Source organism: Perognathus longimembris, chromosome 1 (assembly GCF_023159225.1).
Source record: "Perognathus longimembris pacificus isolate PPM17 chromosome 1, ASM2315922v1, whole genome shotgun sequence".
Taxonomy (NCBI): domain Eukaryota; kingdom Metazoa; phylum Chordata; class Mammalia; order Rodentia; family Heteromyidae; genus Perognathus; species Perognathus longimembris.
In genome coordinates, this window is record NC_063161.1 from 85,442,673 (window position 1) to 85,457,337 (window position 14,665).

A 14,665-nucleotide genomic window follows, 5' to 3' on the forward strand; every position below is an offset into this window, starting at 1 on the left:
ATCAAGCCCCTTCCATCAAGGTGAAAGACTGATCCCAACACTAACATAGCTATTGAGCTATTATGATCTTCTGCTAGGACTATCCTAGACATGTAGTAATTATTACTAATGAGAGAAACCAGAGTCTATGTTTCTTTGGGTCTGGCTTATTTCACTTAATACGATTTTTTTCTCCAAGTCTTTCCATTTCCTTACAAATGGGGCAATGTCATTCTTTCTAATGGAAGCCTAGAATTTCATTGTGTCTATGTACCACATTTTTGTGATTCATTCATCTCCCAAGGGGCATCTGGGTTGGTTCCATGTTTTAACAATGGTAAATTGTGCTGTGATGAACATACTTGTGCCGGTAGCTTTAGTGTGGTCTTGCTTGTAATCTTTTGGGTAAATGCTCAGAAATGGGGCTTCTGGATCATAAAGGAGCTCTATGTTTAGCCTTTTGAGGAACCTATACACTGCTTTCCAGAGCAGGTAAGTAAGATTACACTCCTATGTCAGTGTAGTAGGGTTCCCTTTTGGCCACATCCCCTTCCCCACCTACCCCCACCCCCCAGCATCTGTCATTCTTAGTTTTTTTGATAATGAACATTCTTACTATGGTGAGATGGAATCTCAATTTTATTTCTATTTGCATTTTGTTTGTGGCCAGTGATGTTGAGTACTTCTTCATGTGCCTCTTGACCACTCTTGTTTCTTCTTCAGAGAAGTCTCTCTTTAGGTCTTTAGTCCATTTATTAAGGGAGCAGTTGTTTCTTTGAGGATTTGTTTTGGAGAAACTTAATTTTTTAAGTTCTACGTATATTTTAGATATGAAGCCCTTGTTTGTTGTATGGCCAGTGAAGATCTCCCAATCTGAGGGCTTTCTATTTATCTTGCAAGCTATGTCCTTAAATATGCAGAAGCTCTGCAGTTTGATGCAATCCCATTTGTACAGCCTTTCTTTGATTTGTTGTATTTCTGGGTCTTTATTAAGAAAGTTTTGTCCTGTGCCAAGGAGCCCAAGTGTTTCTCCTATTCCTTCCTGCAAAGTTTTCAGGGTATTGGCCTTTACCTTGATGTCTTTGATCCATTTGGAATTGATTCTGCTGCAGGGTGATAAATAAGAATCTAGCTTTATTTTTTTTATAGGGGTTTAACCAGTTTTGCCAGCACCATTTGTTGAAGAGGCTGTCTTTCTGCCATCCTATTGGTGTTGGGGTTTGGACACCCCCTTTCTCCCCCCACGGGGAGAATGGTAACCACAAACTCTATGAAAGAGCACTCAGCCTGGCCCTCCGCCAGCGGAAGGCCAAAGGCGTGCTCACATGGGCAAGCGCTAAGTTGAGGAAGGGTTGCTGAAGCTTCCCCTCCCCCCAGTCCCCCCACATGTTACCAAGGGCGGAGGCGAAAAGGAAGGCATCAGGGACACGCTGCGGTGGTGGGAAGCGTCTCAAAGACTTTAATATGGAAGGGCACTTATATAGAAGTAATGGCGGGAAAGGAAGGGGGCTGGCCAAAGGGTCAGTCATAGGCTAGGGACCACGTTCATCAAGTGACATCACGAAACTTCCCTTTGTGGGCGGGACAACCCCATCATGGTGGCACGCATGTGTTCACCTCCCAAGGGGTGGAGGCCAGAAGGTGGGAGGGACTTCCATTGTCCCAAGGCTGATGGGAGGGCAGCCTTTCCCAGGCCATAATAATCCCCAACAATTGGTTTAGCTTCTTTATCAAAGATTAAGTGCCCATAGGTCTGCAGGTTCATTTCTGGTCCTCAGGCTTGTTCTTGTGCTAATAACAAGCTGTTTTATTATTATATCTTTGTAATAGAGCTTGAAGTTTTATATTGATAATCCTCCAGCCCTGTTCTTCCTGCTTAGGATTGTTTTTGCTATTCAGAGTATTTTGTTGTTCCATATGAATTTTTGGGTTGCTTCCTCTATTTCATTAAAGAATGGTGTTAGGATATTGATGGGTATGGTACTGAATTTTTAGACAGCTTTTGGTAGTATTGTCATTTTCACGATGTTAATCCTCCCAATCCTAGAGCATGGGAGGTTTTGCCATTTCCTTAGTTCTGTTTTAATTTCCTTTTTCAGGTTTTGAAAGTTTTCATTGTAGGGGTCTTTCACTCCTTTAGTTAAGGTTATTCCTAAGTATTTTTTTGAGGCTATTGCAAAAGGAGTTGCTTTCCTGATTTCAGCCTCACTCGTTGCATTGTTGGCATACAGAAAAGCCATTGATTTTTGAGGTTTTATATTATATCCTGCTACTTTGCCAAAGATTTGGATCAGCTCAAGTAACTTGGGAAAAGAGTCTATGGGATTTTTAAATACAGGACCATGTCATCTGCAAAGAGAGAGAGTTTTACTTCATCTTTTCCTATTTGGCTCCCCTTTGTATCTGCCTCTTGCCTTATTGGTTTGGCTAGGAATTCTAGTACTATGTTAAAGAGGAGTGGAGAGAGCAGACAACCTTGTCTTCCTCCTGATTTTAAAGGAAACTGCCCATGGCTTCTTTCTGCTCAAGGCTGGCACTCTACCTCTGGAGCCACAGCACCACGTCTGGCTTTTTGTTTATATGGTACTGAGGAATTGAACCCAGGGTTCCATGCACTGCTAGGCAAGCACTCTACCCTTAAGCCATATTTCCTAGCCTGCTTTTTAAAAATTCCATTTCCTGGAGTTTATTTCAATAAACATCATTTTATATGATCATATGCACATAGCTTTTGAACCTTTGTGATCCTCTTCTATGAATCTCACTGGGTGAATGTCAAGAGTCCTGATTTTTATCACGTCCAAGTATATTGTTCTTGTCTTTTATCACCTAGTATGTCTACTTGAGGAATTTTAGGCACATTCTAGTCACAATAAATGAAAGAAAGCATGCAAACTCTGTTTCTTTGGGTCTGGTTTACTCTACTTATTACATGTTTTTGTTTTAAGTATTTGCTTCTTTTGATTTAAGCAATGGAATGCAGAATTTATCCCACTGGTCTTTTACTATAACTGAAGTAAATTTGAACTAAGAGTACAGAATAATTAAAATCCTTAGTCTTTGAAAGAGATCTATGATTCTTATTAAGAGATAGTGAAACCAATTCTTTGAAGAAGGCTACACTGACATTATTCTTCATTCCTCTTACTTGTATTGTAGGACTTCCTACTTGATAGGTAATTATATCTCTTCATTTGGACACCAGACAAACTGACACATACACACACACTCAACTACAAGGAGTCATTTGCTCACCCATTTTTATACTTTCAAAGCCTAAGATATATCTGGAGCAAAATACATGATCCATAAATATTTGTTATAAAACTGTTGAAAAAGATAAAGGGCTCAAGCGTCATCTGCACACACTTGTGCATAGTCATACAGTAGTCTATTTCTTTTTTCTTATTTATTGTCAAAGTGATATACAGAGAAGTTACAGTTTCATACATTAGGCCTTGGGTACATTTCTTGTACTGTTCGTTACCTCCTCCCTCATTCCCCCCTCTCCCCTCCCCTTCCCACTTCCCCCATGAATTGTTCAGTTAGTTTACACCAAATGGTTTTGCAAGTATTACATTTGGAGTTGTTTGTCTTTTTATCCTTTGTCTCTCGATTTTGATATTCCCTTTCACTTCCCTAGTTCTAATACCAGTATATACAGTATCCAGTGTACTCAGATGAGATACAGTGATAGTGCGGAGACAACCACAGGAAGGGGATACAAGAGGATCATCAACAATAGATGCTACGGTTTCACATGGTATGGTGAAAGTAATTACAACAGTGATATAACAGACATTTCCAGAATATGTAGTTCATTTCACTTAGCATCATCTTATGTGTTCATAAGGGCATAACTACTAGCCTAAACCTGTGCTAATTATTCCCTATGAGGGAGACCATAGAGTCCATGTTTCTTTGGGTCTGGCTCACTTCACTTAGTATGAGTTTTTCCAAGTCCTTCCATTTCCTTACGAATGGGGCAATGTCATTTTTTTCTGATAAAGGCATTAAATTCCATTGTGTATATGTACCACATTTTCCTGATCCATTTGTCTACTGAGGAGCATCTGGGTTGGTTCCATAACTATTTCTTTCATCTTCATATTACAAACAGTAAGTTTGCCAAGTTTAGAATTTTACCAGCTAGTCTTCTATGTTCAATGTTTATCACCATCCTTTGTGTCTCTCTGTAGGATGTATTTGATGAATCCAGAATAGAATTCCTCAAAATCATAGACTTTCCAATGGTTAATCAACTAATTTCAGATAAACATAATCTTTTTTATTTAATTTATTTATTAATTGAACACAAATTTTTTTGACAAGGTGTTGTGCAAAAAGGGTACAGTTACATAGTAGGGCAGTGTGTACATTTCTTGTGATATCTTATGCCCTGTTTTTCTTTCCCTGCTCTAGGTAGACATATATACAATATACAATGTATCAAGAACGTATACAGTAGCCACGTGGCCAAGCCCAAAAAAATTCGCCTAGGGCTTTAAATGTGATGTCGACATTAGACAATATGTCAACAGTAGTCTTATATGAATGTACATACATAGCTTTTGAGCTATTGTATTCCACTGAGAGGTCGATTTTTGACCTTTATATGTTGAGTAGTTGTTTGGCTTTAGTTACATACTGTTGGGTCGCTGCCCCAATCCTGTGGGAAATACCATTTGACAAGCAGTTTTAGGTTTCACAGACTTGGTCTCTACTGTCTCTCCGTCTCCCTTTCTTAACAGTCATATATCAGGGAGATCATGCCCCTTTGTTTTCTGTGTTCTAGGCTTGTCTCGCTCAACATTATTTGTTCGAGTTCTGACCATTTCCCTGCGGATAACAATATTTCACCATTCCTAATCACTATGTAGTATTCCATTGTGTAAAGGTACCATATTTTTTGGATCCATTCATCTGTGGAGGGGCATCTGGCTTGTTTCCATATTTTGGCTATTGTGAATTGTGCCGCAATAAATATGGAAGTACAAATGTCTTTTTGATATCTTGGGACTTGCTGTTTAGGATAGATGCCGAGGAGTGGTATGGCTGGGTCATAGGGTAGGTATATGTTGAGCTTTTTGAGAAACCTCCATACTGTTCTCCAAAGTGGTTGTACTAATTTGCACTCCCACCAACAATGGAGAAGCGTTCCTCTTTCCCTGCATCCCCTCCAGCATTTGTTGTTGCCCTAGTTCAGAGTATAGGCCATTCTAACTGGGGTGAGGTGGTATCTCAGGGTTGTTTTTATTTGCATTTCCGTTTCCACACTGGGATGTTGAATATTTCCTCATATGTTTCTTTCCCATTTTAATTTCTTCTCTTGTGAAGTCTTTCTTTAGCTCCTTTGCCCATTTCCTAATTGGTTTATTGGGCTTGGAGGGGCTTAGTTTTTTGAGTTCTCTTTAGATGACAGATATTAGGCCTTTGTCTGTTGCTGTGCTGGTAAAGATCCTTTCCCATATGGTTGGCTGTCTTTCTAGTTTGGTGGCTATGTCCTTAGCTGTGCAGAAACTTTTTATTTTGTAGTAGTCCCATTTGTCGAGTCTCTCCCCTATTTGTTGTGCCCCTGGGACTATATTCAGGAAGTTCCTTCCTGTTTCTATAACTTCTAGCTTCTTTCCTACTCTGTCCTTCAGTAGTTTCAAGGATTCAGGTCTGATATTGAGGTCCTTGATCCATTTTGAGTTGATCTTGGTGCATGGTGATATGCTTGGGTCTACCTTAAGTTTTCTGCATATGGCTGCCCAGTTCTCCCAGCACCAGTAGTTGAAGAGGCTATGTATATTCGATTGTATGTCTTTAGCTCCTTTGTCGAATATCAGCTGACTGTAAGAGTGCGGTTTTATTTCCGGATCTTCAATTCTAATCCATTGGTCTTCTGATCTGTTTTTATACCAATACCAGGCTGTTTTTGTTATGATGGCCCTGAAGTAGAGCTTGAATTCTGGTATTGTGATACCTCCTGCACTGCTTTTTTTTGCCTAGAATTGCTTTGGCTATTCTAGGTCTTTTGCTGTTCCATATGAATTTATGGATTGCTTTCTCTATTTCAGTGAAGAATGTGACTGGGATTTTGATAGGGATTGCATTGAATTTGTATAACAATTTGGGCAATATGGCCATTTTCCCTATATTAATTCTGCCTACCCATGAGCATGGGAGATCTTTCCATCTCACTGTGTCTTCTTTGATTTACCTTATTAGATTTTTATAGTTTTCATTAAAAAGGTCCATCACGTCCTTGGTTAAGTTGATCCCTAGGTACTTTATTCTTTTTTTGGCTACTGTAAATGGAATTGTTTCCATAATTTCCTTTTCTGTTTGTATATTGCTGGTGTACAGTAAAGCTGCTGACTTTTGTGGATTAATTTTGTATCCTGCTACTTTGCCAAATTGGTTTATTAGGTGTAGGAGTTTGGGTACTGAGTTTTTTGGGTCCTTCAGATATAAGATCATGTCATCTGCGAATAGGGATAACTTGATTTCTTCCTTGCCGATGTGGATCCCTTTGATGTCCTCCTCTTGCCTTATTTCTATGGCTAGGGATTCCAGCACTATGTTGAAAAGAAGTGGGGAGAGTGGGCATCCTTGTCTTGTTCCTGAGTTTAGGGGGAATGATTTAAGTTTCTCCATTTAATATGATGTTAGCAGTTGGTCTGTTGTATATGGCTTTTATTGTTTTGAGGAATGTTCCATCTATTCCTGTTCCCTCCAAAGCTTTTAATAAGTATGGATGTTGTATTTTGTCAAAGGCTTTTTGGGCATCGACTGAGATAACAATGTGATTCTTGATTTTAGTTCTGTTTATGTGGTAAATTACGTTGATTGATTTACGGATGTTGAACCATCCTTGTGACTGTGGGATGAAGCCTACTTGGTCATGATGTATAATTTTCTTGATCAGTTTCTGGATCCTGTTAGCTAATATTTTCTTGAGGAGCTTTGCGTCTGTGTTCATTAGTGATATTGGTCTGTAGTTCTCTTTTTTTGTTGGGTCTTTGCCTGGTTTGGGAATGAGTATGATATTAGCTTCATAGAATGGTTTGGGATTTCTCCCTCTGTTTCTATTTCGCGGAAGAGTTTGAGGAGTATTGTTATTAGCTCCTCACTAAAGGTTTTGTAGAATTCGTTGGTGAATCCATCTGGGCCTGGGCTTTTCTTTGTTGGGAGGTTTCTTGATTACCTCCTATATCTCACTGTAAGTTATTGGTTTATTTAGTTGATTTATTTCTTCTTGGCTCAGTTTGGGCAGTTTATACTTCTCTAAGAATTGATCCATTTCTGTAAAATTATTGTTTTTTACTGAATAGAGGTTCTGGAAATAGCTCCTTATGATTGTTTGAATATCGTGTGTACTTGTTGTAATTTTTCCGGTGGAGTCCCTGATTTTACGTATATGAGTCTCTTCTCTTCTTTTTTTTCTAAGTCTTGCGAGGGGTCTGTCAATTTTATTTATTTTCTCAAAGAACCAGCTTTTAGTCTTATTTATTTGTTGAATGGTCTTTCTATTTTCAATCAGATTTATCTCTTCTTTAATCTTTGTGGTCTCTCTCCTCCTAGTCATTTTAGATTTGGTCATTTCTTGTTTCTCCAGTTGTTTTAGTTTCATCGTGAGGTTATTCACCTGCTCTGCTTCCATTCTTTTAATGTGAGTGCTGAGGGCAATGATCTTGCCCCTTAGTACTGCCTTAGCTGTGTCCCATAGGTTTCTTTGTGATGTATTTTCATTGTCATTGTGGCTTATGAATTCATTGATTTCATCTTTAATTTGGTCTGTGGTCCATGTGTTGGATAACACTGTGGGGTTTAGCCTCCAAGAATGTGTATAGCCTCTGTGGTAACTGTTGTTATTGAGGGTTACCTTTAATCCACTGTGATCAGATATAATACATGGGATGACGTCAATACTTTTGTATTTGCTGAGGTTCTTTGTGTGGGCTATGACATGGTCTATTTTGGAGTATGATCCATGTGCTGCTGAGAAGAAGGTGTATTGGGTCTCTGTACGGTGGAAGATTCTGTATAGATCTGTCAGATCCATTTGGGATATGGTGTTACTTAGGTCCTCACTTCCCTTGCTGATCCTCTGGGTGTTGCATCTGCCTCTTGGGGAGAGTGGGGTATTTAAGTCTCCCACTATGATTGTGTTTGCGTCTATCTTGGTCTGTAATTCTGTGAGAATTTGCTTGACATATGTGGGGCCTCTTTTCTTCGGTGAGTATACATTTATCACCGTGATGTCTTGATTCTGGATTTTTCCTTGTATTAATATGTAGTGTCCTTCTTTGTCTTTTTGAGTTGATTTTAATGAAAAGTCCAGCTTGTCTGAGATCAGGATGGCTACACCTGCCGTTTTGGTAGGTGCATTTGCTTGGAAGATCTTGCTCCGTCCTTTCATTCGGAGCCTGTTTTTGTCCCTTGCTGTAAGGTGGGTCTCTTGTAGACAACAGATGCCAACTTTTTGTTTGCGGATCCATTTGCCAGTCTGCTCCTCTTTATCGGAGAGTTTATACCATTTATGTTCAAAGAGATCAAGGATAAGAGTGTTTTTTCTCCTTCCATTTTCTTGTTGGGCTGTTTTTTCCTCTTTTTTTTTTTTTCTTGTCTTTAGTGAGCTGCTCTTTCTGTTTCTGTTTCTGTCTGTGTGTCCTGTACAATCTCTGTTGGGTGGGATTCCCCTCTTAGAATTCGCTGTAGGGCTGGTTTTTTTATTCACATATTCCTTTAGATCCTCTTTGCTATGGAAAGATCTGGTTTTCCCTTCGAATGTGAACTCCAATTTCGCTGGATATTTAATCCTAGGTTGCATATTGTTGGCCTGTAGAACTTGGATGGTGTTCTTCCACTCACTTCGCGCTTAGTAGGTTTGTGTGGAGAGGTCTGCTGTTATTCGGATCCTCTTCCCATTGTAGAAAATTTCTTTCTTCATTTTGGCTGCATTCAGAATTTGCTCTTTAATTTTGAGATCTGAAGTCTTGAATATTATGTGCCTTGGGGTGGCTTTTCTGGGGTCTGGCCTGCCAGGTGTCCTATAGGCTTCGGTTACCTGGATGGGATCCCATGTGAGATTGGGGAAGTTTTCTGCAATAACTTTATTGAAAGTATGATGAAGCCCTCTGCTCTGGTACTCGGCTCCTTCTTCTATTCCAATTATGCACAGATTATATCTCTTGTCTTTGTCCATTAGTTCCTGGATTAGTCTACCCTGAAGCTTCACCATTTCTTGGAGTGTGGTAATTTTCTGGTTGTTGTCGGCTGCTTCATTATCCAAGAGAGAGATTCTGGATTCCATATGGTCAATTCTTTGTGCTGTGCATTCAATTGCGGAGTTTATGTATGTCAGAGAGCTATTTATGATTGTCAGATCAGCTCTGATCGTGGAAATTTCTTCCTTTAAAGAGTTGTATTTGGAGCTGGGGATATGGCCTAGTGGCAAGAGTGCTTGCCTCGTATACATGAGGCACTGGGTTCGATTCCCAGCACCACATATACAGAAAATGACCAGAAGTGGTGCTGTGGCTCAAGAGGCAGAGTGCTAGCCTTGAGCAAAAAGAAGCCAGGGACAGTGCTCAGACCCTGAGTCCAAGGCCCAGGACTGGCCAATAAATAAGTAAATAAATAAATAAATAAATAAATAAAGAGTTGTTTTTAAATCTATTTTTTTCATGCATTTCACTTCTCAGGATGTTAAGGTCTTCTTTAATGGAGGTTTGCATTATATCCATTTTTGCTTCCATTTCTTTCTTGGCTTCCTGGATGTCCTTCAATACTTCCATTCTAAACTCCTGGGACTGTTTTCTGATTTCGTTTCTGATGCTTTCCATCATTTCTATTAACATGGCCTCATTTGCTTTTTTATTCTCCATCTCCTCTTTAGTCGTGCTGCTTATTGAAGCTGGCGAGTTGGCTTGCCCTTTGATGAACTGTGTTATATTTCTTTGTGATTTGCACATCTGGAGAGCTGTGGGTAGCTTCCCTGGTTTGGTTTTGTGCTGGTTCCCTCTGGTCCATCAGTGGGAGCCTTGTGCCCCGGTGTCCTGGTTCTGGGTTTAGGTTTGGCTGTTGGACCTTGTTTCCCAATGGGTGAGCGTGACCTTCTTGGTTGTTGCTGAGGTGGTCACTCTCCCTGCACTTGGGGGCCGGTAGGTTCTGTGTCTTTCTCTGCGGGACAGTGTCCTGCCGCTGTGCTGTGCTGACCCTAGCATGCCCCTGTTGGGGGTTTGTTGGTTGCTAATTCAGCGTGGCATGGAGGCTTATCTCTTTTTTGGTTCTTTTTTCCACTCTGTATCTTTGTCAGAGGAGCTCACCTCTCAGGCAGTTCGTCTTCCTATGTGGATCGCTTCCGGGGCCGGTGTTGTTTGGGTGCAGCCCACCCACTTGTGCAAAATGTGCCAAACTGAGTGGGCACGGGCCGATGGAGAGCTCTGCCCTCCTGTGTAGGCGTGCCTACCAGAGCGGGTGCTGCCGCTGTGGCCCCACCCACCTGAGTGGGGTACGCCTACCAGAGCGAGCACTGTCGCCAGAGGGCCCTGCCCACCTGTGTGCTGTGCGCCCACTACAATGGGTGCTGCCGCTGTCGCCCCGTCCACCTGAGCGGGGTACGCCTACCAGAGCGAGCCCCGGGTTGTTGGGTTGTGCTTGCACCCTCCCGTGAGTCCGCTGTGGGGGACGGTATGTGTGGGGCCCAGTGGGATCAACTGTCCAGGTGCAGGTTAGTGCCCTCAGACTGTGCCTCCACTGCGAGGTGGGGGGTCGTGATCAGGCCCAGGTGTCCCTGCTTTGCTGGTATTGCCCACCAGCACCTGTGATTTTAGTTGTAAAGGTCCGCGAGGTCCAGGCGCCTCAGGTGGGGCTTGCACTGCTGGCCGTCCCCCGGCCCCTGTTGGGAAGGGGGCAGGGCCAGTTCAGCGAGTTCTGGCTCCTGGGCGGCCTTGGGGCTGCTGCGCCCTTCCCCTGCTAAACTCCTGTGACTTCCCAGCGCCTGATGGGAGCTTCCCGCCTGATTTGGGGGTTTTTTGTTCCCTGGGGTAGGGAGGGGGAGGGAGGGAGATCTAGCTTCTTTGTAGGGTTTGGGTCTCTGATAGCTGGTCTCCCATTGGGGGAGAGGGTAATGGGGGACTCAATGGTCCTGGATTGTGTGTGTGTCCCGCGCCACCGTTGGTCCTTAGGGTGTGGCGAAAGGTCGTGGTGGCATCCCCGGCTCTCCCCTTCTGCACCGCTGGGTTCCCCAGCTGCTTACGACTGTTCCCGGTGTGGACCCGAACTTCCTGTTGCCGCCGTTGCCCTGAGTCTTGGTCCACGCTCTCCCTGGTGTCCGTGGAGTCCCACTATCTGGACTCTGCACTCCCAGTGTGAGTTTTTGGCAGTTGGTCTGCCGATCGCAGGGTCCCCTTTCCCAGACTGGCCCTGTTCCGGCCAGGGTCAGCTGGTTGGGCGAGGGTGCCCCGTAGATTCTCCGGCTCCATGTAGGTTTTTGGCTCTTCTTTTTTGCTCCTTTTTGTTTTCCTGCATTTCTCCACTGCTCTGGCTGCTGGTTTTGCTGGGTTCTTGATGGGGTGTTGGGTGCTGGAGTTCCCAGCTCGCTATTCAGTTGGAGCGAGTCGGGGTGCCTCCCTACTGTGGTGGCGCCATCTTCCCTCAGATAAACATAATCTTAAACCCCATCTCCTACTGTTAAATATTTCACTTAGAAGCTATGATTTTTTTTTGCATTTTTTTTATTAAATTTTATTGACAACGGGGCTGGGAATATGGCCTAGTGGCAAGAGTGCTTGACTCATAAATTTTATTGACAAGGTGAAGTGCAGAGGAGTACAGTTACATAATAAGGTAGTGAGTACATTTCTTTTCATATTTGTTACACCCTTCCTCATTTTTCTTTCCTTCCCTAGTTCAGGTAAGCATATATACAATATCCAGTGTACCAAAATCACATACAGTAACCATGTGGGGTATGCCAAAGGAAATTCACCTAGAACATTAAACGTAACGACAACAAGAGAATCTTCCCATGTCCTTCTCTTGGAGTTCATTTTGCTTAGTCTTATCATATATAATCATATGTACATAGCTGTTGAGCTATTGTGATCTTCTAAAAGGTCTATCCTAGACCTTTTTATGTTTGTTTAGTATTTGTTTGGTTTTAGATACATAATGTAACGTCACTGACCCAAACATGTGGAAATAGTTTATTATTTTGCAGACCTGGTCTCTACTGTCCCCCCCACCCCCCAACAGTCATATATCAAGGAGACCATGCACCTTTGTTCTCTGTGTTCTAGGCTTGTCTCACTCTGACCATTTCCCTGCAAATACCAATATTTTATCACTTCTAATCGCTATGTAGTATTCCATTGTGTACAGGTACCACATATTTTGGATACATTCATCTGTAGTGGGGCATCTGGGTTGTTCCCATATTTTGGCTGTTGTGAATTGTGCAGCAATAAACATGGATGTGCAGATGTCTTTATGGTATCCTGGGACCTGTTGTTCAGTATAGATGCCTAGGAGTGGTATGGCTGGGTCATAGGTTATGTCTATGCTGAGTTTTTTGAGGGACCTCCATACTGTTCTCCAGAATTGTTGTACTAGTTTTCACTCCCACCAGCAGTGGAGAAGGGTTCCTCTTTCTCTGCATTCCCTCCAGCATTTGTTGTTGCCCTAGTTCAGAGTATAGGCCATTCTAACTGGGGTGAGGTGGTATCTCAGGGTTGTTTTTATTTGCATTTCCTTTACTGCCAGGGATATTGAACATTTCCTCATATGTTTCTTTGCCATTTTTATTTCTTCTCCTGTGAAGTCTCTCTTTAACTCCTTCGCCCATTTATTAATTGGTTTACTGGGTTTGGAGGGGGCTAGTTTCTTGAGTTCTCTGTAGATTATGGATATTAGACCTTTGTTTGTTGCTGTGCTGGTGAAGACCTTTTCCCGTATGGTTGGCTGTCTTTCTATCTTAGTGGCTATGTAGAAACTTTTTATTTTGTAGTAGTCCCATTTGTCGAGTCTCTCCCTTGTCTGTTGTGCCCCTGGGACTCTGTTCAGGAAGTTCCTACCTGTGCCTATGAGTTCTAGTGTCTTTCCTACTCTGTCCTTCAGTAGTTTCAGGGTTTTAGGTCCAATGTTGAGGTCTTTAATCCATTTTTAGTTGCTCTTGGTACATGGTGATAGGCTAGGGTCCACTTTGAGCTTTCTACATGTGGCTGTCCAGGCTTCCCAGCACCAGTAATTGAAGATGCTATGTGTTTTCCATTGTATGTCTTTAGTTCCTTTGTCAAATATCAGCTGACTGTAAATATGTGGATTTATTTCTGCTAGCCCGCTTTTTTTAAAAAAAGCAATTTATTAGTCATACAATAGGGCATTTCATCATTTGTGTTTAATATGGTAATAATGATTCCAAACATCCTCAGTCTGTTATTCATCTGACACCTACCTTACATCCAAAAACATTTTCAACAGATTATCCAGTTTTCAGACTTGTAAATACTGCATTCAAACACAATCAACCTCTTCCATCCTCTTTTTCAGCCCAACCCATTGTGATACTACCCACAACCCAATACTCTATTTTTCTTTTCTCCATGCCTTCATTTCCCTATTGCCCAACAGTTTTCTTTGGGGTTATTTAGGTTGTGTTCATATATACCTTCACTGCTTTAAAAAAAAAATTAGTCACCCTGGAATGAAAATGTGGCTTAGTGGTACAGTGCTTGCCTAGCATGCATGAAGCCCTGGAATTAATTCCTCACTACCACATAAACAGAAAAGTCCAGAGGTGGCACTGTGGCTAAAGTGGTAAAGCACTAGCCTTGAGCAATAGAAGCTCAGGGATAGTGCCCAGGCCCTGAGTTCAAGCCCCAGGACTGCAAAAAAAAAAAAAAAAGTCACCTTCTCCTTTTTTCCTCCCAATAGCCCCTTAATTTGATTCTTTTTACAAATTATAAATTATATATATGTGTGCATGCATATGTGTACACTCACATATCTACCATCATTGTATCTATACATACACACATACATATATACTTATAAATGTATATTATTTTAGGTCGACATTTCACATGACTGAACACATATGATATTATGTTTTTAATGCAGTAGTGGTATTCATTAGACACTATATTGAAAACGAACCATATAACTTGCATGTGAGGATAGGAAGTAAAACTTTGGAGTGATTGAGGGAAGTAGTGACATTGTCAAAAAAAGTATTATTTTATGTTTGGGGGTTTTTTGCTTTTTTTTTTTTTGCCAGTCCTGAGGCTTGAACTCAGGGCCTGAGCACTGTCCCTGGCTTCTTTTTGCTCAAGGCTAGCACTCTACCACTTGAGCCACAGCGCCACTTCTGGCCTTTTCTATATATGTGGTACTGAGGAATGGAACCCAGGGCTTCATTTTTATGAGGCAAGCACTCTACCACTAGGCCATATTCTTTACCTGACTTATGTAACTGTAATCCCTCTATATATCACCTATAATAACAATAAAAAGTAAAGAATATTTTGTTTTTAAATTTGTCTTTCTGTATTTGGTGTGATGTCCTACAACTACTTCCATTTTCCTGTTAATGACCTGATTTCATGTGTGTTTATGGCTGTGTAGTATTCCCCGACACCTAGCTACCTACATACTACTGCATTCATTTGTCTATCATTGAACACCTTACCTGATTTGA